The sequence below is a fragment of the Petaurus breviceps genome, unplaced genomic scaffold, assembly GCF_028583685.1.
Source record: "Petaurus breviceps papuanus isolate PSGF00001 unplaced genomic scaffold, PetGlider_PUasm1.0 76, whole genome shotgun sequence".
Lineage (NCBI taxonomy): Eukaryota > Metazoa > Chordata > Mammalia > Diprotodontia > Petauridae > Petaurus > Petaurus breviceps.
The window spans coordinates 1,080,503-1,104,981 of record NW_027186473.1 but is presented as its reverse complement, the minus strand read 5'-3'; the positions used below and the strand labels follow the sequence as shown (position 1 = coordinate 1,104,981).

The window sequence follows — 24,479 nt, the reverse complement described above, 5'->3', positions numbered from 1 at the left end:
TTTTTTTATGGTGCCAATTTTAAATAGATTTTATTCTCCAAGACAATTGTATTTCCACTTGTTTACAGTACTGATAAAGTGCAATGTTGTTTACTTCTCTCCCTCTGCACACATTCAAGTATTCAAAATGCCCAGATTTACACAATAGCTTAAATGTTACTTTTAAACTGCTACTGCCTTGGCTACAAATTTGAGTCCTTCAATTTTTGAAAAGCTGTGTGGAATGCTCTGATGTGTTTAGTTGACCTCTTCAATGGTGGGTCCAGAAGAAGCACCTCCAGATGGGGCTGCTCCACCCCCTGGGAACCCACCAGGCATCCTGGCATGCCTCCTGCACTCTGGTACAGCTTAGTAATAATGGGGTTGCAGACCTTCTCCAATTCTTTCTGCTGATGCTCAAATTCTTCTTTCTCAGCAGTCTGGTTCTTATCCAGCCAGTGGATTATTTCATTACATTTGTCAAGGATCTTCTGTTTGTCTTCATCACCAATTTTGCCTTGCAGTTTTTCATCCTCTACAGTTGCTTTCATGTTGAAAGCATAAGATTCAAGAGAATTCTTGGAAGACACCTTGTCTCTCTGCTTTTCATCCTCAGCCTTATATTTCTCAGCCTCCTGGACCATACGCTCAATGTCTTCTTTGCTCAGACGTCCTTTATCATTGGTGATAGTGATCTTATTCTCCTTGCCTGTGCTCTTATCCACAGCAGAAACATTGAGGATGCCATTTGCATCAATGTCAAATGTTACTTCAATCTGAGGAACACCCCTGGGTGCTGGAGGAATTCCTGTGAGCTCAAATTTGCCAAGCAGATTGTTATCCTTTGTCATCGCTCTCTCACCTTCATAAACCTGAATAAGCACACCAGGCTGGTTGTCTGAATAGGTGGTAAAGGTCTGTGTCTGCTTGGTGGGGATGGTGGTATTGCATTTGATCAGAACGGTCATAACTCCACCAGCAGTTTCAATTCCAAGGGAAAGAGGAGTGACATCCAACAAAAGCAAGTCCTGCACATTCTCAGATTTATCTCCAGACAAAATGGCAGCCTGGACAGCTGCACCATAAGCAACAGCCTCATCAGGATTGATACTCTTATTGAGCTCCTTGCCATTGAAGAAGTCTTGCAGAAGCTTCTGGATTTTGGGGATTCGAGTGGAACCACCCACCAGGACGATGTCATGAATCTGAGACTTATCTAGCTTGGCATCTCTTAAGGCCTTCTCCCCAGGGTCCAGGGTGCCACGGAAGAGATCAGCATTCAGCTCTTCAAAACGGGCTCTTGTGATTGATGTATAGAAGTCAATACCTTCATAGAGGGAATCAATCTCAATACTGGCCTGGATACTGGAAGAGAGGGTACCCTTTGCACGTTCACAAGCAGTGCGCAGACGGCGAACAGCCCTCTTGTTCTCACTGATGTCCTTCTTGTGCTTTCGCTTGAACTCGGCAATGAAATGGTTGACCATTCGGTTGTCAAAGTCCTCCCCACCCAAGTGGGTGTCCCCAGCTGTGGACTTGACCTCAAAGATGCCATCTTCAATGGTAAGAATGGAGACATCAAAGGTACCACCTCCAAGGTCAAAGATCAACACATTTCTCTCAGCACCAACCTTTTTGTCCAAGCCATAAGCAATAGCAGCAGCAATTGGCTCGTTGATGATTCGAAGCACATTGAGACCAGCTATGGTTCCAGCATCTTTGGTGGTCTGACGTTGGGAATCATTGAAATAGGCTGGTACTGTGACCACAGCATTTGTGACGGTCTTCCCAAGGTAAGCTTCAGCAATTTCTTTCATCTTGGTCAAGACCATAGAAGATACTTCCTCTGGATAGAAACTTTTGGTCTCCCCTTTGTACTCCACTTGGACCTTAGGCCTGCCTGCATCATTCACCACCGTAAAAGGCCAATGCTTCATGTCTGATTGTACAACTGCATCATCAAATCTGCGACCAATCAGACGTTTGGCATCAAAAACTGTGTTGGTGGGGTTCATTGCAACTTGGTTCTTTGCAGCATCACCGATTAAACGTTCTGTGTCGGTGAAGGCCATGTAGCTTGGGGTGGTCCTGTTTCCTTGGTCATTAGCAATGATCTCTACTTTCCCATGTTGGAAGACTCCCACACAGGAGTAAGTGGTGCCAAGATCAATGCCAACTGCGGGTCCCTTCGACATGGTTGCTGGGGAGTCGGGGGAGGTCGTAGCTGACCACTGTGGAGAGAGAAAGGCTGCTGCTGCGCTGAGTATATAAATAAACATTTTTAAAGGTAACTGAGAAGACATTAATAACTATTGATCCATATGCCTACTTTCTCATCTATATAAAATCTTTATAAAAATGGTCTCTGTTATATGTGAAACCATGCTGCCAGCAGTCTAGCTCTCATGTTCATCTCCCTCATTCTCCTCCATCTGGAACCTTGACTCTACCCCTGGAACTATCTTAGGCTATGATAAATGCACTTTGGCTTTATATTTCCTAGAACTAGGTCTGCATATCCTGGCTGCCATTTCTAAACAATGCTTCCTAAGTCATGCCATTCCACTCTTTCCAGGACCCCTTTATATTTTGTACTTCCCATTAAAATGTGAGCTCCTTGAGGGGAGGGCCTATCTTACTTTCTTGTATTTGTATTCACAGTGCTTTGCATCAAGCCTGGAACATAGTAATCTCTTAATAAGTGCTTTATCATTCATTTGTCAAGAGTATTCTTGATCAGAGTAAGATGAAGTAACAGGAATACTTTCACATACATTTTTCTACATTGGGTCACTTTCACAGTCACATAACTGACTGAGAGGTATAGACAGTATAACATCAGATTGTTTACAATTTGTTGACTAGAAAAAATAATTTGACTTGGTAGAGAGCTAAAATTCAACCTTGTGGCTCTTTTCAGAGTGTCTCCAATTAAAATGTTAAGATCATAGCCCAATCCATGACAGCTACAGCTACAGAACTTTTTAACATTACAAGAGACATATACTAGGGAAGCATGTGTTTCCCTAAAGTGGATGACAGCATCACGGAGTGTGTAAAGTCAGATAGAAGAGTGATTCCTTATAGATGTTGAAGTTCTGCAAATGCTGTTTTTTTGAGGATAATATTGTGCTTATAGCATCATCTCAGGACACTATTAGAACTCAATGAGATTCACAGTAACTCAAACATACAGGAAAACCCAAAAGAAAAATCCTGTTTATTGCTCAGATGAGAACATAGAGTTGAATGGAAAAGCCCTTGAGTGAGCAGTTTTGGGCAGAAGTTACAGTTGGACAATGAGCTAGGCACTGAGTTTAATGGAAGAAGATTGAACAGTACTTTGTAAAATTTAAAGATCCTTTCTGATTCAACAACTCAACTTTTTAATAATGATATTGTCTAAGTGATAATACTATGGAAATAGGGAAGAACTAAAGTCTCAGAAAAGCCACAATTGTAGGCAGCTTAAAAGCCAAGGGAGAGATAGATGATAGCATTAGTAGTTCTTAGTGTACTGCTAGTGATAAGTTGTATGAGAGGTGGCAGGAAAGACATTCCTGAGGCCAAGCATCGTGAGATTTTGGAAAGTCCACTGGTTTGGAAGAAGAGGACCAAAATTTAAATACTCACTCAGCTGCTTCCTGCCAGTGTGAACATCTAGAAGTTATTTACCATCTCTGTGCCTTGATTTCCTTATCCTTTAAGAAAGGGGTTTGAAAGAAGTGATCTCTAAATTCACTTCATTTCCAATCCTATGATTTAAATCTTATGTATATAAAAGAAGGTGCTCCAGCGTTGGAATGAGAATGATAGAGAAATAGATGAATGACCTCATTGTAGCAATGGCATAACATATTAAAGAATTAGCAAAAGGTTTCTAGTGTTACAGATATATGAAAGATTTGTAAGAGGCCTTTCCTGACTTCTGTCAGTTGTCACCTCCCCCCAAAATAAATTTGTATTTCTTTGGTATGTATCTTGTATTTACATACTTGTGAGTATATTATATGCCTTACTCCCAGTAAAATGGAAAATCTTTAAGTCAGGAGCTCTCTCAAGACACTATGAGAAAAATCTGCATTTATGGAAGGAATATCCATATTAATGAGATCACTGATCCATTGAATAGAAATCCTATGGGTTGTTTTAGATTATTTGCACTCATGTATTTCTGTGGCACTTCCATATTTCTATAATCTGTGATCTCATCATTGTGGCTGATCCAGATCACACATTCCTTTATGCCTGGATAAATGGTCTTTATAAGTTGTGACAAAAACAAAACAAAACCAAACCCTACATATCCCTTGGTGGCAAATCCTCTAGTAAAGAGCCTCTCCTGACTTCCCTAGGATGGTCCTCAGACATCGCCAGGCTTTATTTGTAAGTTTTTCAGCTTTGTAGGACCTACCAGAGATTTTTCTCCACTGGAATAATGTTCAAAATCCCAAGACTGCTTCCTAATCATGATAAGGCAAAAGAGTGATCAGTCAAGCAAGCAGCAAGTATTTATTAAGCACCTACTATGTGCCAGGCAAAGTATTAGGATATGAAGTCAAAAGTTGACCCCAGAGAAGATCTCAGAAAATGCAGCTCCATTCCCTTTTTGCAGATGTCGGGGACTATGGGGGACTGTGATTATAAAATGCTTCATATTCTCTCAGATGTGGTTGATGTGTTGCTTGGTTTTGCTGAATTTCTTTTAGAATCTTGTCATAAGGTGTGTCTCACTGGTGGTGGTGAAGATACTCAGAAATGAAGGTGACATAAAAATGAAAGATGTCAATAAAAATAAGCCTAAATCTTTTTTGCATTTTTAGAATCTTCTTGTAATATAATATTCATTTTCCTATGCTTCATATAAAGTATTCCTTCCTCATGTCTTTTTTACATCACATAGCCAACTTAGTTTTCTGTTTTCCCCCATTAATTTGCCTTTGCACAATATTGTGTTTCACATATGCAAAATTTTTTTGTCTTTATTAATTTGTTTGTTTACTTTTAGTTTACAAGGTTCAGTTCCACAATCCCTTGAGTTTCAAATTTTCTCTCCCTCCCTCTCCTCCCCACACATACAAAATTTTTGAGGAACTCACATGTATTGATATATTTAGTGGATATCACAAGTTCTTAAGGTCAGCAAGAATGTTGCTTAGGTGATAAGGATGACTGACACAGCTTTTGTATTTAATTGACTATCACCCAATTCTGTTTTATGCCTAGTAAGGTTCTGACTTCTATTTGCAAAAGTAAAACAATGAAGACGGAGTACTGACCCTCTGGTGATACCAATTTAGTGGGCATTTTACAGTTAAGTGTTTTGATCTTTTTTTGCAGGGGGGGGTGGGGGAGAGGGAGGTTTGATCCTTTCTGGTCATCTCTATCAGTTTCCTTTGGTTTGTTTAAGTAAGGGCTGAAGAATAGACCACAGGAGTGGGCTCTCTCTGTGGTACCAGGGAATGTTCCAAGACAGCATACAACTTCCCAAACAATAAATTTAAGTACAGTTGGCAAATACCAGTTACAACTAATGAAAGCAAATAGAAACATGTTCTCAATGTTAAGATTTCTTGTTTCAGTAGGGTTGTTTTTGTTGTTGTTGCTGCTTTTGCTTTTTGGAGGGCAATTGGGGTTAAGTGACTTGCCCAAAGTCACACGGCTAGTAAGTGTATCAAGTATCTGAGGCCAGATTTGAATTCATGTCCTCCTGACTCCAGGGCCAGTGCTCTATTCACTGTACTGCCTAGCCGCCCCTTTGTTTTTAACAATGATCCAGGGCAAGGCAACCATCTGCAGCAAATGGGTATTTTAAAACTTCTAAGTGACAATGCCAAACAATTGAAAGTTGAAAATACCTCAACTTAACTTCACTGGCAGAGTCTTCCATCTTAGCTGGGTACATTTTGGATATTGGCTGTGAACTCCTCAAACTATCAGTTCTCTCTTTTTTCTTCCTGCTTTCCTGACATATTTCCTGCCAGTTGATGTATTATCCTGACATTTCCTATAAGGACAATGTTATGATTTATAATTCCATCCGTCAGTGCTGTAAAATTTCTCTTGTGTCAATAATGGCTCTTTTAAGCTATTTCTGAAAAATCACTTGGGTTCATAAGCATTACAGAAGCTTTAGTTATTCCATAGTTTCACTATTAAAAATGTGTCGACACTGCTCTTCTTTCTAACTTCATTTCCTCTGTCTAAAAATAAAGTTACACAATTGTCTCATCAGAAACATTAGACCACCTTTTATTTAAATTGCTCAGTTGAATTTTGGTTAGAAGAAACTCAACAGCTGCCTAGTCCAACTCAAAAAATTTTTCCAAATGTTCTCTCTCTCTCTCTCTGTCTTTCTGTGTCTCTTTGTCTCCCTCTATTTAAAAAATTCCCACTATGATCTCTCTATATAAAACCTTCACCAAATGGTCATCTTTCAGATCTCCAAGGAGGCAGAACTCATCACTCCCTGAGCTAGCTCAGTCAACTTTGGGACAGTCCTAATGAGTATTTCCTGACATCAAGCCAAAATTTGCCTCTTTGGGTCTTTCAGATCTTGTCCCCTACTTCTGCACTGAGAGCCAGACAGAAGCCTGATCCCTGACCAACATAATTGCCCTTTAAATACTTAAAGATAACTATGATGTCACTTCTGAGGCTTCTCTTCACTAGGCTAAGCCATACTATGTTTTTTTATACCATTTTTTTTCCCTTTCAGAAAATATTTAAACTAGTGTTGAGCAAATGGAAAGATAGCTTTGTGTTTCCTACTATTCCTTCTATACCTCTAGCTATACTTTCTAATGTTAGCATTATTATTATTATTATTTTTAAAGCAATCAGGGTTAAGTAACTTGCTCAAGGTTACATGGCCAGTTATTTCTGGGTGTGGTGCTAAGTATCTGAGCCTGGATTTGATCCCCAGGTCATCCCAACACTGGAGCTGGTGCTCTTATTCGCTGAGCCACCTGGCCGCCCCAGTTAGCATTATTTTTAAACAACAGTACTACATTGATTATATTGGACTTAGAGTTTATTATCCTCATTTCCCATAAGACTGCCTGTGACATTTCCTTTGTTATAACTTCAATTCACCAATGATATTTTAAAGTTCAAATTCAGTTAATATCTGGAGAATAGATTCTTACTCAGACTCCCAGGTTTGCATCATTGATCAGTTTTGGGTATTATTTATATACTACTTTTCTTAACAATTCATACAATAATGCAAATGTTAGTGTCTTTCTTTTACAGATGGGCCCAGAGAGGTGTAGTGACTTGTATACCTGTAGTTACACAGGTACATGTGATCTATTTCATCTTCTGAGTCATTAACAAAAATCTCAAATAACATGGGACTACTGGAGGATACCACGTGTAATACATATTAAATGGATATGTCTTTAATGATTGATTGAATTGAATTTCTGTATGACTTTCCACCTGGTACAGAGCCATTTTTGACACAATTTTGAGCATAACACTAGTTGCATAGCCATCTAATAGTTGTGTGGTCTATGATAGACCACATTTTCCCAACTTATTGATGTCATTCATTACAGAAAAGAAAGTTTTGTGTAAGTCAATATACATTTACCGATTACACACAAGATTTATTACATTATTGAACTCCTCAATCTATCAGGACTAGGTGTCATAGATTAATAGATTAATTTCAGGGCTCTTCTATATACCAACCTTTTGTCTACCAACCTTGCCACTTAGCATAGTGCCTTGCATATAATGTTTTGCATATAGTAGGTGTTTGACAAATATTTGTTAAAGAGAACACCTGTTTCTCTTTTAAGTAAGTTGATTCCATGATTCCTCCCCTTCCAAACCTTACACTCAGGTATAGACATTTAGTTTTATTTTTCTCAGATTTATCTGTTAGCATGGAATTTTACTAGTTATTAAATGTCTACATGTTACCAGTATCATAATAGCTGACATTTATGTAGCACCTTAAATTTCACAAAACACTTTATTTACATGTTTCATTTGACTTCCACAGTAATAAGTCATTATCATAATTCCCAGTTCACTCATATTTAAAAATTAAATTTCATTTTTTTTCAATTAACCCAAACCCTCCCTCTCTCTGTCTCACCTAGCCTCAACTAAAAATAAAGAGAAACAGAGTCCTTGTAACAAATATGTCAAGTCAAGCAAAACAAACTTTCATATTGACCTCTCATATGAGTCCTTTGCAAATGTTTCCAGGACTTGGCTGTCGTGCTAGTCCTGTGTTACACTTGGAGCCTACAGTCTAAAACAGAAACTAGAAACATTGATAGAGCATTAGAAAAAATTATAGATTCCTGAGGGGTGGCCTGGTGGCTTAGCGAGTAAGAGCACCAGCTCCAGTGTCAGGATGACATGGAGATCGAATACCAGGGCTCAGATACTCAGCACCACACCCAGAAATAACTGGCTGTGTAACCTTGAGCAAGTTACTTAACCCCAATTGCTTAAAAAAAAAAAAAAGAATTATAGATTCCTGGACAAGTTTACAAACAAAAGTTATATAAAATATTTGTATTATGTAAAAATGTTTCTTGTGATTCTAATTTTCCCCTTGTTCATCAAAGCAGAAATCAAACTTTCTATAGGGAGAAGCTGTGTCCATTCCCCATTCTCAAAACAGTGACCCTATAATTGATCCCATATCCAAACATATCTCCCTGAAAGGGAGTGTGACTGGCATTGGAAGTTATTCATTGCTTCCTTCCCTTTCAAAGTGTTCACTGTTTTGTTAACCACGCAGATCTTCCTTGTGCTGATTTATAGAGGCACATGAGCCTGGGTATCAGAGACCTGGATTTCTGGGGAGAATCCAGGGAGAAGAAGAAAGGAATCTTTCTAAAATTAAGTGGTTCTGGCTAAAAAATAAAAAGGCACATCAGTGGAACAGATTAGATCTATGCTACACAGTAGCAAATGAATATAGTAACTTTGTTTTTGACAAATGTAAAGATTCAAGTTTCTGGAATAAGAATTCCTTATTTGGTAAAAAAATTGTTGAAAAGACTAGAAAGCAGTCTGGCAGAAATTGGGCATAGACCAATATCTTACACCATTTACCAAGATAAAGTAAAAATAGATACATGATCTAGATATAAAGGGAGATATCGTAAGAAAATTAGAAAAAATGAAACATTACCCATTAGATTTGTGAATAGGAGAACAATTTATGAATAAACAGAAGTTAGAGAGCATTGTGAGGTATAAAACGGATAATTTCAATTCCATTAAGTTAAAAAGTACTTGTACAAATAAAACCAATGTAGCCAAGATTAGAAGGAAAGCAGAAAATGGGGGGGGGGGAATTTATAGACAGTTTCTCAGATAAAGTTTTCATATATCAAATATATAAAGAACTTTGTCAAATTTATAAGAATACAAGTCATTTCCCAATTGATAAATGGTCAAAGGATATGAACAGGCAGTTTTTCAATGAAGAAATTAAAACTTTATATAGTCATCTAAAAATGCTTTAAATCACTATTGGTTAGAGAAATGCAAATTAAAACAACTTTGAGGTATGATCTAATACCTATGAGGTTGGCTAAAATGAGAAAAGGGGAAAGAGACAAATGTTGGAGAGGACGTGGAAAAATTGGAACACTAATTCACTGTTGGTAGAACTGTGAACTGATCTACTATTTTGGAGAACAATCTGGAATTATGCTCAAAGAGTTATAAAAGTCCGTATGTACTCTTTTACCCAGCAATACCAATATTAGGTCTATTTGCCAAGGTGATTAGGGAAAAAGAAAAAGAACTTATATGTTCTAAAATATTTATAGCAATTCTCTTTGGGGTGGCAAAGAATTGGAAATTGAGGGGATGCCTTTCATTTGGGGAATGGTTAAATAAGTTGTGGCATATGATTGTGATGGAACACTCCTGTGCTATAAGGAATGATGAGCTGGTTGATTTTAGGAAACCATGGAAAGACTTACATGAAATAATGAAAAGTGAAATGAGCAGAACCAAGAGAACATTGTACACATTAATAGAAATATTGTCATAAGAACAACTAATTCATTTTGAATATCATAAATACTCAAATCAATTACAAAGTACCTATGAAAGAAGATGCTATTTACCTCCAGAGGAAGAACTTATAAATAAAAGTATATATAGCATGGTTTTACACACATACACACACACACACGTAATGGTAGCTTTGTCTAGGACAGAGTGGGAAAGGGGGAGAAAAAAGGGCACAGCAGAAAACAAAAGAAAACTTTGAGCACAGAAAAGCAGGGTGGCTTTGAAAATTATGAGTATTATTTATTACATAGTTTTTTATGTTAACAGTGAAATGGAAATTAATGGTTTTATACTGAATCCTCTTTCAGTGTTGTGCTGTTGGACATGGAAATAGTTTTTTTGTGTGTGTGTCTGTGTCTGCATGTTTAAGTTAAAAAAATTAAGGAGAAGGCTTTCTTTCATCTATGACCAGGATGAGGTCAGTAACATGCTTTCTAGACCCAAATGGGAGAAGCGGGCTTATTACACATAAACAGTGATACAAGTACACTCTTTATGAGGAGCTGAATAACAACAAAAAGTCACTGAGTTAGTTGGAAATTCAGATAAAAATGGACCTTCCCATAAGGCAAGGTTTTTCGCCCTCAAAGAATGGCAGTTCTTTGCACATCCGTCAGTTCATAAACATTTACTAAGTAGGCAGTGTCACTGTGCTTAATGCAGGGAAGTCCTAAGCTTCAAGGAGCTTGCAGTCTACTGGAAGAACATAGTGCACAAAAGGAAGCTGAAAAGCAAAGTGTGTGTGTATGTGTGTGTGTGTGTGAGTTAGCCTGTGCAGGTGAAATGATGGAGAAATCCAGAGGAGAACATGTAGATGAAGAAATGGGTGGCCTGGGAACCTTCTTTAGATAGAAATTCTGGGAAGAATTCTGGCTCTTCAACCTCTAACTAGGTGTGGGGAGATGCCCCAGAGGCAGAGAGTACTGAGGAGGTGTGAGTTCTAGGGCTGAAGTAATCTTGTAGGATGAAGACATTCCAGGGGCATAATGGAGAATGCCAGAGGAGTATATCTGGGTAGGAAATGATGTTGACGTTAGTTGAGACTCACCAATTAGAAAGTGTGCTCTTTAAAAATAAAGTGGGCTCATAAAATATAATAAATAATAAAATACATGGGCTCATGTAACTTTAGTGGAGTTCCTTCTGATAGAAGGAAAAGCATTTTGCTGGTACTTAGGTAGTGAATAATATTTGATTAGAAATAATCTCAAAATAATTCTCTGGTTGACTTGTGGGATGTTACTCCTATAGTCAATAGTATAGTAGCAAAAGTACCTGTTTGTACATCGTGTTTTCCTTCGCAAAAGCCTCATGCCACAGACTTTCATTGTGAGTAAAATGAACAGTCACTCTGACAAGGGCACTTTACTCCATTGACTGCTCAAGTTACTGACTTTTTTGAGGTCTAATCTGGTAACTACTGGAGGGGTGGGGTTGGAAAGGTTATAGAACTCTATTAAGGATTATAAGCACAGTCAACCTAGTAGTACATGTAGGACAAGATGGAAGAAAAAGCCCTCTCTCCATCTTACATGACTCATATGTGTTTTCATGGCACTTGAGGAATGTGAGATTATTCCTTTCTATTGAATAATAGTACCTAGTTATTGCTACAAAACAAGCGATAGATAAACCTGGCAGAATGGTGTAGAACGTTGAATTTGCGTAGGGGAAGAGCTAGACTTGTCAGTGTTGTACTTACATGATCTTAGAGGAGACATTTAAACTTTTTGGACCTTAGTTTTCCATCTGTAAAAGAGAGATAACAATATTCACAGTCCCCATCCCACAGGGTCATTGTGAAGCAAGCCTTTGGTACTTATTAAAGTGATTTGTAAATCTGAGTTGTGATCTAGAAAAGTAGATGAGATTTGCCTTTGTTCTTTTAACATTATAAATATTTGATAACATTCTGATTATTAATATCAGTGAAAGTATAGAAGAAGAGAACAGTGAGGGCCAAAGACATTTGCCACTGTGAATGATGTCAGCACTTAGTCTTTTTTTTTTAATTAAATTTTATGTTTATTTTTAGTTTACATCATTCATTTCCACAAGATTTTGAGTTCCAAATTTTCTTCCTGTCTTTCCCTTATTCACCACCCCAAAACAGTGGGTATACCACTATATACTCCCTCCCCCAGTCTACTCTCTCTTATATTCTCCCCCATTCTCCCTCCAACTTTCTAGTAGGGCAAGACGCATATCTATACCCCAGTGCCTGTATATCTTATTTCCCAGTTGCATGTAAAAAGAATAACAACAATATATATGTATATATTAAACATTAGATTTTAAAATTTGAATTTGAGATTCTTTCCCTTCCTCCCTCATCACCCACCCTTACTGGGAAGATAGGCAATTCAATATAGGTTGTACACATGTAGCTATGCAAAATATTTCCATGGTAGATATATTGTCAAACACTGACTATATTTCCCTTCATCCTATCCCATCCCCAACTTGTTCTATTTTCTACTTTGACTCTGTTCCTTTTCAAAAGTGGGTGCTTCCAACTTCCCTCCCCCACAACCTGCCCTCCTTTCCATCATCCCCCCTCTCATCGTCTTCCCTCCTATTCTCCTGTAGGGTGAGATACCCTATTTAGTGTGTGTGTCATTCCCTTCATAAGCCAAATTCAATGACAGTAAGTTTGACCCATTCCCTTTTGCCTTGCTGTTCTTCCCCTCCATTGAAATAGTTTTCCCTTGCCTCTTCTATATGAGATAATTTACTCCATTCTGTCTCTCCCCATCTCCTCTCATTATATTCCTCTCTCCCCTCTCAATTTCACCTTATAAGTATCATCCCTTCCTATTCAGTTGGTCCTGTGCCCTCTGGCTATATATACCTGTACACATATATACACACACTCACATATGTATTCATACACCCATATGCCCTCCTATATAGACATATATGTATACATATACACATTTATGTTCCCTTCAACTATTCTCACACTGAGAAAAGTTTCATAAGTTACAATTATCATTTTTCCATGTAGGAATATAAACAGTTCAACTTTGATAAGTTCCTTATGATTTCTTTTCCCTGTTTACCTTCTCATGCTTCTTTTGCTTCTTGTATCTGAATGTCAGATTTTCTATTCAATTCTGGTTTTTTCATCAAGAATACTTCAAAGTCCTCTATTCCATTGAATGACCATATTTTCCCCTGAAACATGATACTCAGTTTTGCTGGGTAGGTGATTCTTGGTTTTAATTCCAGCTCCTTTGACCTCTGGAATATCATATTCCAAGCCCCTCGATCCCTCAGTGTAGAAGCTGCCAGATCCTGTGTTATCCTGATTGTGTTTCCACAATATTCAAATTGTTTCTTCTTGGCTGGTTGCAATATTTTCTCCTTGATCTGGGAACTCCATAACCTAGCTATAATATTCCTAGGAGTTTTCTTTTTGGGATCTTTTTTTAAGAGGTGATCAGTGGATTCTTTTAACCTCTATTTTGCCTTTTGGTTCTAAAACATCAGGGCAATTTTCCTTGAGAATTTCTTGAAGGATAATTTCTAGGTTCTTGTTTTGATCAAGGCTTTCAGGTAGTCCAATAATTTTTAAATTATCTCTCCTGGATATATTTTCTAGGTCAGTGGTTTTTCCAATGAGATATTTCACATTGCCTTCTGTTTTTTCATTTGTTTGGATCTGTTTAATAGTATCTTGATTTCTCATAAAGTCACTAGCTTCCATTTGCTCCAATCTAATTTTGGAGGAGTTATTCTCTTCAGTGAATTTTTGAGATTTTTTCCATCTGGCAAATTTAGCTTTTTTAAGGTATTCTCCTCATTGCCTTTTTGAGCCTCTTTTGCCATTTGAGTTAGTCTGTTTTTTAAGGTGTGATTTTCTTCAGTCTGGTTGTTGAGTCTCTTTTCATGATTTTCTTGTATCATTCTCATTTCTCTTCCCAATTTTTACTCCACTTCTCTTATTTGGTTTTCAAAATCCTTCTTAAGCTCCTCTATGGCCTGTAACCAATTCATATTTTTCTTGGAAGCTTTTGGTGCAGGAGTTCTGAGTTCGTTGTCTTCCTCCTTTTCCATGCTTTGATCCTTTTTGTCCCCAAATAGGAATATAAAGTCAATGGATTGCTGTGCTTGCTTTGCTTCCTTTGCCTGCTCATGTTGCCACTCAATTACTTGACTTTTGAGCTTTTTGCCACAGTAGAACTCTACTACCAGAGAGGGGAGCTTTGTCCCAAATCACTGGGGTTTTCATAGCTGCTGGAGCTATTAGTTGGCTGCCCTCTCTGAAGTCTCCACCGGCTCTGGCACCTGGTCATGCACCCCAGGACCTCCACCCTAGACAGCAATCCAGATACAAGCAGGTTAAAGCAAGAGTGATTATCCCTCAGACTGGTTGCTTGGTCCCCCTACAATCTGCAGGCCAGGAGCTCTGAAGCAGCTACACAGCTCTGTACCTCAGCTGCTTCTCCCTCCAGGGGTAGAGGCCAGACCACACTCCTGGACTCCCTGTTTCCAAAGTCTACACTGACCTCTCACTTTGTCTTTGGCATTTATGGGTTGATAATTCTGGAAATCGCCACAGCTGCTGGTGATCCACTCTCCCAATGTCCCTCTAGCTGTGTCTGGTCAGCCCCCCCTGAGGCTAAAACCGTGGGCTCAGTCGGGGCACTCCCAGTGCGCTGAGATAAACCCTTCCTGTTCGCCTGCCAGGCTGTCTTCAGTGGGAGATTAGTTTCTGTCACTTTGTGGGTTCTGTAGCCCTAAAGTTTGTTTAGAGTCATTTTTTGTAGGTATTTGAAGTGGTTATGGGGAGAGCACAGGGAGTTTTCCTGCTTCTATGCCTCCATCTTGGCTCTGCCCCAAGCACTTAGTCTTAAGGGAACATATATTCACTATATATGGTCAGACCCCTGTTTGAGAATAACATTGTACTGATCCTATCAAGTCTGGCAACACAAAACAAAAACATTAGTGGATGACGATGGTCTGTCATGCACTTTAAAAAAAGTAGAATTTTATTTTACTTTTCTCAGCTAAGAAGTATTTGTTTTCTCTTCCTCACACCTCTCCTTACTAAAAACAAAGAAAAAAAAGAAAAACTCAACTTTTGTTACGCATGTACACTCAAGCAAAAGAAATTCTCACAATGGCCATGTCCAAAATTGTATGTCTCATTTTGCTCCCTGAGACCCATCATTTTTCTGTCAGGGGTTAGGCAACATGTTTCATTGTTGTACCTCTGGAAGCATGTTTGATCATTATATTGATAAGATTTCTTAAGTCTTTACTTCAGTTGCCTCTTATATTTAACTCTTTGTGAATCTATGTTTCAAGTGTGTTTCTTGTGAACAACTTATTGTTGGATTTTATTTTCTAATCTATTCTTCCATCCTCTTATGAGTGAATTCATCCTTGTTACACTCACAGTTATGACTATTAATTGTGTATTTCCCTTTGTCCTATTCTTAAATTTTTTTTCTCTTTGTTTTTCTCCCTCTCTTTATGAAGAAAAAGAGGACAATGAGAGAAAAAGAGTGTACTCAGCAACAGTGCCTAGATTTGGTTCAGTCTGCACCCCTGCTTTTTTTCTCTTTTCCTACCCAGAGTCAAATCCCAGGTTCTTATCCATTCTTTCTTTTCTTTTAGACTCCTCTTTGTTAGCAGCCCTCCTTAGAGTTTTCTTTGCTTAGGATTAATCTCTCCCTTAATTTACCCTCCCTCTCATTCCCTTCTTTGACTTGCCTTTCCCTCTAGTTTTGTAGTTAAGTGAAATGTGTTTCTGCACCTGGCTTCCTAGGACTATCATAAAGATCATATCAGATAATATTTGTGAACATGTTATAAAGTACTATATAGATGTAAGGTGTTATTAATATTGCTATTAAGAGGAAGGGAAGGGAATAAACATTTGTAGAACACATACTATGTGTCAGATACTGTGGAAAGCACTTTATAAATATCTATTAAACAATCAATAGGCTTTATTAAGCACCTACCATGTGCCAGACATGGTACTAAGCTCTACAAATACAAAGAAAGGCACCAACAGTGTCTCTACCCTTAACGAATTCTAATGAGAAAGCAACATGCAAATAACCTTGAGCATACTGGATATATGCAGTGTATTTGGAAGGGGATTTTAGAGGGAAAACACTAACAATGGCAGGAAGAGGGAAGAGGAGATCTGGAAAGGCCTCTTGCACATGGTGATCTAGAGCCAAGGAGTGGAGAGGAGGAGGAGGGCACTGGACAAACTTCTCCACCTTTCTCTAGTCTTATTCTTGTGATGAAATAAGACATGATTAAATGTGTCCCAATCTGTAAGAGCCATTATGGCACTTAGAAGGTTGTTCATAAAAGAATAAAAAGACCAATACAGTAAGAAGTCTTTACAGAAAAAAAGTAAGCACCATGATTATAAGAACCAAGCTTGGCCCTAGAGAAGTGTTAAGAAAATTTATCTGCCTTCCCTTCTTTTAAGAAATACATTATTGATCTATCGTGTGATTTTGCTGAACTGCTTTTATTTTCTCTTTTAAAATCTTTGTTACAAGGGTAGAAAAGGGAAGAGGGATATATTTAGAAATGAAGGTGACATTAAAAACAAAATATGTCAATAAAAACAAAATTCAAAAGAAATAGGTCTTCCTTCATTAACAGATTTTACTTTTCCAATTATCAAGTATTGAGTTTTTTCCTTTCTCCTACTCCACTCCACTGAAAAAGAAAAACAAAACTCTTATAGGAGATATGAACAGTTGTACAAAACAAATACACATAATAAATATTCATTTCATCGATCAGTGTTTTTAAGACTACCACAATGGTTCTTATTTTTTTTTACAATGTTAATATTATGAATTGTTCTTCTTATTCTACTCTCAATAGTTCTTTTATTTTGAGCAATTTAATTCACAAAAGGGGAGACTCAGGGGAAGATACAGACCCAGAGCATGAGGAAAGAAGGTTTTTGGGCAAAGATACAGCTAGGAGCTAGTTGCCAGACCCCTGTGGGTGATGGTTTTTAGCTTATGACAGGAGCAAAGGAATCATCTATGTTCCTTAAGTCATAATCTCACAAGGTCTCTCTTACTTTTCTGCTAGCTGACTTCCTAAATTATGTTACCTTCACATCAAGTCAGGTCAATAAGCTAGATGAAGGTCCTGGACTTTATAGGAAGGATGGGTTCAATCTTAGGCTAGCCCGATTGGTTTTCTAACCCCAGTGTCATAGATTGGTTTTTGCCAAGCATTGGCAGGTTGGGCAGAGCCCAACCACAAATGAGTACTCATGTAGATTATGAAAGTTTCCAGAAAATGGCAGGGTGTGGGCATTAGGCAGGAAGAGTCCAGTGTCTGGAGCAGAGACAGCTGGCCACCAAGGCATCTTACAGGTCCCAGTGTGGCCCATGGACTCTAAAATTTTTGTCATAAAATGATATGACTCACTTCCATCTTCCCCCCCTTCCCTAATTTACTCCTCCAACTTGAAGGGTACTGATTTTAATATATCAGCATGCCACTAACTTTCTTCATCCTTGTGATGAAATTTTGTCTTTGAAACACAAGATACTTGAGGTAAAAATTTGCATGCTTTTAGCTGATCCCACTTTCCCCATATAGTTGTTTTTGGAATGTGTCATTACTCCTGTGTGCCTCTATAATATTTAAGCCTAAACATCTTGGCAGTGCTAAAATGGTTTGTGATTTATCACGTTTACTAATGTAGGGGCATTGATTTTTAATTTTTATAAGAACATATCAGTTAGAAATATTACTTGCAAAGTCACTAGTTTGGAAACTACTTCCAAGAGAAGGTAGTCATATCTCATTTGGCCAAAATATAGACAGAAAACTCATTTTCTACAGGAAACCAATTTGTCTTCTAAGAATAGCATTTCAGAGAATCAAAGAAATTAGAGGTGGAAGAAATCAATTAGAGCTAATCTACTACCTTGTCAGAAAGGGATTGCTTTCTATGGAATATTTTCTAGTTTTTGTGCACTTTAATTTTAAATGTCCCAGGAGATGGAGTCCATGTTACATCCCATTGAAGTCTTTCCTTTAATCTAATTAACCTCTTCTGAATTCTTTTTTTGTCATGCTGAGCTGAGCCTTCATTCTGTCTTTCTTAAATCTGTACCCTTACTTTTAATCAGGCTCCCTTTTCATACTAAATAATTCTTCTGGCTGCTGTACTTATATGCCGAGGTATTCTTAAAGAAGTTAGCTTTTACATAATGAAGCTATATATGTTTAATTCCTATAAAAACCTCTTATATCATTCCTTTATGCCCTCCTTATACCTTAATATTTGCCTTCAAAAATCAGGTTTTTTTTTAAAAGATAAATTTTATTAAAAACCTTTAAAGGGAACATGAACAAAAGCAACTAAAGGTGTTTAGTAACTATGTTCATTTGAATTAATTAATATAATTTCATCACAATCATATACCACATCTTATTTAGCCATGCCCCAATTAATGAGCAGGATGATTTTTGAAAAGCCTGGAAAGATGGTGGACTAAAGGCAGGGATTTGTTTGAACTCCCCCCTCCCCAAACCTCTCCAAATGCTTTTAAATAATGACTCTAAACAAATTCCAGAGGGGCAGGACCCACAAAATGATGGATTGAAACAATTTTCCAGCCTAAGAAAGCTTGGAAAGTTGGCAGGAAATGTCTGTTGCCCCAGGGTGAGAGAGGAGTACAGTCCAGTGCAGGCCATGATAGCACAGACCAAGCCTCAGCAAAGCAGGAATAGACCTTAGGGCAACTAAATTAATGGTAGAAGTAGTGGTTTCTAGATGTCATCACAGATGGTAAGGGGATTGGACAACAGTTAAGGAGGAGATTTACAGGGGTCCCTGTGCTGGCACCAGGGGCAGGACTCTGTTGTTTTGGCTGTACTCAGATTGGGTTATAGTCCTGCCTCTTAGATCCAGTGCAAGAAGGAGCGCTAGCACAGCAGAGCTTGCAACTAGAGGGGAGCAGGGACCCTCCCTGGTCACAGTTCCAGGGTAGAAAAGAGTGCCTGTGGTCACTCACAAACCAGTGTACAGCACAGCAGTGTAGTAAACACACCTCTCCCTAGATCATGCCACCTTGGAAGAGCCAAAAACTTGCAGGTCCCCAGAATTATCTCTGAAAACAGCTGCATAAAAAACCCCTGAAGCTCAGGACAGTGCCCCTCCATGTGGGAAGCAGATAGCATAGAGTTAAAAGTCAAGAAATAGGCTGGAAAATTAACCAACAATAGAAAAATATTCTGACCATAAAAAGTTACTGTGGTGACAAGGAAGATCAACACACTCAGAAGAAAACAAAGTCAAAATTCCTATATCCAAAGCCTTCAAGAAAAATATGAATTGATCTCAGGCCATGGAAGAGTTAAAAAAAGGATTTAAAAATCAAGTAAGAGAGATAGAGAAAAAATTGGGAAGAGAAATGAGAATGATGCAAGAAAATAATGAAAAAAAGAGTCAACAGCTTGGTAAAGGAGGCACAAAAAATACCAAAGAAAATAACATTTTTAAAAAACAGAATAGGTTAAATGGCAAAAGAAGCACAAAAATCCAATGACAGTAAGAATACCTTGAAAAACAGAATTGGCCAAATGGAAAAGGAGGTACAAAGGCTCACTGGCAAGTGGAAGCTAATGACTTTATGGGATATCAAGAAACAATCAAAATCAAAAGAATGAAAAAATAGAAGAAAATGTGAAATATCTCATTGGAAAAACAACTGACCTTGAAAATAGATCCAGGAGAGTTCATTTAAAAATTGTTGGACTACCTGAAAACCATGATCAAAAAAAGAACCTAGACATCGTATTTCAAGATATTATCAAGGAAAACTGCCCTGATATTCTAGAATCAGAGAAATAGAAATGGAAAGAATCCACTGATCACCTCCTGAAAGATATCCTAAAACAAAAACTCCCAGGAATATTATAACCAAATTCTAGACCTCTCAGATCAAGGAGAATATACTGCAAGCAGCCAAAAAGAAACAATTCAAATGTCATGGAGCCACAGACAGGATAATAAAATATTTAGCAGTTTCTACAATAAAGGATTGGAAACCTTGGAGTATGATATTCTGGAGGTCAAAAAAGCTAGGATGACAACCAAGAATCACCTATCCAGTAAATGATAAAAGGAGGGGAATAGGATGGAGGGAAATATGTAGTTGGAAATAATTACTGTGAAGAAAAATTTTTACAATGAATTTCTCTGATAAAGGCTTCATTTCTCAAGCATATAGAAAATGGGAGTCAAATTTTATCCTCAACTGATAAATGGTCAAAGGATATGAATAGTCAGTTTTTGGATGAAGTAATTAGTGCTATCTATAGTCATATGAAAAAATACTCTAAATCACTGTTGATGAGAGAAAAGCAAATTAAAACAACTCTGAGCTACTACCTCACACCTGTCATATTGGTTAATACAACAGAAAAGGAAAATGACAAATGTTGGAGGGGATTGGGAAAATTAAAACACTAATGCAGTATTGGTGAAGGTATATACTGATCCAGCCATTCTGGAGAGCAATTTAGAACTATACCCAAAGGGTTATAAAACCATGCATACTCTTTGACCAACCAATACCACTACTGGATCTGTATTGCAAAGAGATAAAGAAAAAAAAAAAGAAAAGGACCTAACAAAAACATTTATAGCAGTTCTTTTAGTGGTGGCAAAGAATTGGAAACTGAGGGGGTGTTCATCAATTGGGGAATGGCTGAACAAGTTGTTGTATATGATTATGATGGAATATTATTGTGCTTTAAGAAATGATGAGCAGGATGCTCTCAGAAACATGGAAAGACTTACATGAATTGATGCAAAGCAAAATGAGCAGAGCCAGGAGAGCATTATACACAGTAACAACAATATTGTATGATGATCTACTATGAATAATTTAGCTATTCTCAGCAATGTAATGATCCAAAACAATTCTGTAGGACTTATGATGAAAGGTACTGTCCATCTCCAGAGAAAGAATTGGTAGAGCCTGAATGCAGATCAAAGATACTTTTTCTTTACTTTCTTTATTTTTCTTGTTTTTTTTTGTCTGTGTTTTCCTTTACAGAATGACTTACATGGAAATGTATTTTGCATGACAGCATATGTATAACCTATGTCAAATTGCTTGCTTTCTCAATGAAGGGGGGGGAGGGAATTTGGAACTAAAAATTTGAAAGAAAAAAAGAACGTTAAAATTGTTTTTACATGTAATTGGTGGAAAGGTTAAATAAGATTTAAAAAAAGAAAACCTGGAAAGACTTATATGAACTGATGCAAAGTGAAGTGAATAGAATGAGGAGAACATTGTATACAATAATAGCAATATTGTATAATAAGAAGTGTGAATGATTTGGCTATTCTCAGCAATACAATGATCTAAGACAATCGAAAGGACTAACGATGAAGCATACTATCAGCTTGCAGAAAAAGAATGAATATTGCTTGAACATGGACTAGGATTGTCCAAGAACATTCTTGGGGGCCCCAAAAGATGAGGTGACTGGTCCAGTGACACATAGCTAGAAGATATCAGGTGTGTGGCTTGAACTCAGGTTACTAACACCAACTCCAGCCTTTTATCCACTGTGCCACACTTGTTAGATTCATGACCCCCACTTCATTTACTCATTCCCCTATTGCTGGACATTGAGGGTATCTCCGTTTGTTTGTAATTACATGTGGTGCTACTTTGAAAGTCTTTGGACAGATAATCTTTATATTTTAGATAACATTTTTCAGAGTATATTCTGAAAAATGGAATATTTCAGTTAAAGGGTATGACTATTTTTGTAACTTTTTCTGTATTCCAAATTTTTCTCCACTCAGATTGTGCAACTTTGCCATTTCACTAGTGATGAATGAATGAATATATCTTTTTTCCACAACCCTACCAGAATTGATTTTTTCCGCTTTTAATCTCTTTTTTTTTTGCCAATTCAATTGGTGCAAAATGCTTCAAAGCTGTTTTAATTAGCATTTATTTGAATATTAGTGAAGTTCAGCATTTTGATGTAATTGCTTAAAATTTGTGTTTCATCTTATGACACTGAGTTATTTGTAAAGTTCTTAGCACATGCTTGGAACATAGTAGGCACTTAATAAATCTTTGTTGCCTTCCTTCTCTTCTTATGCTGTGACTGTTTACCCATTATAACAGAGAGGGAATTATCTCTGAATTATACTTTTTCTTATATCATTTCAATGTAACAACAGCTAGGCAGTAACCCAAGGCACATGGTTTCCATCTCCCATGAAGGGCACCTGTGTTACAACTTTACAAGCAGAGTTTGTGGGTAGGAACTTGGCATCTAAAGAGAGTGGTCAGGCTCTCATTATTATTCAGTAATGCCTATATGGAAGGCATTATATTAACTTCTGGAGATAAAAGAAAGGCAGAAGATAGTCACTATTCTCTAGAAGCTCATAGAGTGATAGAGAAAAGAACACAAAAACAATTATGTACAAAGAAGATATAAACAGGATAAATTGCATATAATCAAGTGAGGGAAGACACTAGAATTAAGAGAGATCAGGAAAACTTTGAAAGAATCCAGGGAAATCAATGAGGCAAAGAAGATGAGAGAGAGAATTCCTTGCAGGGGGAATAGCCAGGGAAAATACCTGGAGTCTAGATATGAAGTGTCTTGTGGGAAGAATGAGCAGGAGACCAGTGTCACTGGATTGCTGGGTATGTGGTGGAGAGTAAGGTGTAAGAAGACTAGAAGGGTAGAAGAAGATCAAGTTGTAAAGGGTTTTGAATGCCAAATAGAGGAGTCTATATTTGCTCTTAGAGGTGATGGAGAACCATTAGTTTATTGAATAGGAGATCTGTACTTTAGGAAGATTAATTTGACAGATGAGTAATGGATGGACTGGAATGGGAAGAAACTTATGTCAAGGAGACCAACCAGCAGGCCACTGCAATAGTCCAGGCATGAGGTGTCCCCTGGTTTTTTAAGGTCCTTCCCTAGAGCACTGGGGAAAAAATCAGTTCAAAATATCTTAAGGTTGGTTTATATTTAAGGCTTCTCCAAAAAACAGTAGGAAAGTATTCAGTGCAGAATATAAATAAAGTATTTATTTCCTACACACAAAAGAAATCATTACAACACAAAAAAAAACCTCATCAGCATGCATTGATGGTGACTTAGAACAAGAAACAGTAACATAGCTCCTTGTAATGGAGCCAATATCCTAACTATGCAAGTTAGGCTATTCCCTAGGACTTGAATGTTACAGAGGTCTAAGACTCAAACTGGGCCTCTCTAAATGCAGCTTCCTGGTGTCCTCTAACTTTATTGTTGGGGAAACCCATTGTAAAGTGCAAAGATTTAGCATCACCCAACACAGGGACCAGATTGTTAAGATTAAGACTGGGTTCTTCTGAAGAGAGGAGGAGATTTCTGGTTTTTGTTTTCTTCAGCATTTTTTTTTGGCCACTTCTTTTGGAAAGGGGCGATTATGTTTTTCTGCTGTTTATCTGTTTTGTTTTTCCTATCTTTTTAGTTTAATTTTCTTTTCTTCTCCACCGCCCCCCCTTTGTCCTGCTTATGCCAGGCTCCTTGTATCTGGTATCTGAAAGATTAGGATTGTCTAGTAATAGCCCTAAGATCATTTAAGTGGTAAAAAGTCCTCCAGAAGAATCTTAAAAGTCTTACAAATCTTTCTATCAATGAGTAGTTAATGGTAGAAAGAATATCCTAATTCATTCCCTCTTGCAATATAGGTTGGTTTTCCCTGAAAGGCAAGAACTCCATTTCTTGGTCTTGATGGGTCCAGGGACCAAGCCTCAAGTTGCACCTTGTATTGCCAACCATATTGGCATACCCAGGGTAGCTGCTAGCACAGGTTCTTAGATCTGCTTTACTAGGAAAGATAGCTGTTTAATGGGTCAACAATCTTTTAAAATTACATTCACTAATTTAGAGGAAAAGTCAGCACCCTGAACTTCAGAGAAAATACAAAGAGAGAAATAAAGACCAACAGAGAGGGCTTCTAACTGTCTGAGAAATTAGCACAGATAAACAGACAGATCCAACTGTCTGACTAAGGCAAAACACACATAGTTACAAGAGAGAGAAGCACCAACATCTGGGTTTTTCAAAGCCAGGGGCTCCTTAACAGCTACCCAGAGTCTCTCATCTGGTCAAATCACAAGACACTTGTCCAGTGAGCAAAACCCAAAGCAAAATGCTAACCTCAGAGTATAGGGCATCACAACCCTTATGACTCAGTACCTAATGAGAAATTAGGTAACAAAATTAGAAATTAGAAAGCCTTCCTACAGGCAAGCCTCCTCTAAGCAAGCTTCACTTAATGGGCTCCATATGAGGCCTACTAATGGGCAGGGAAGATAGTAGCTGCCATTAACATTACACATCTTGAGAAAGAGAAAAAAGTCCCAAGAGAGAAAGTCGTGTCTTTCAAA

The 24,479-nt window shown here is 37.7% G+C and overlaps 1 pseudogene; it reads right to left on the bottom strand.

Moving 5' to 3' along the window:
* Positions 1–2,243, bottom strand: LOC138174959 (heat shock cognate 71 kDa protein-like; annotated as a pseudogene).
* Between the last annotated feature and the right edge of the window lie 22,236 nt (positions 2,244–24,479).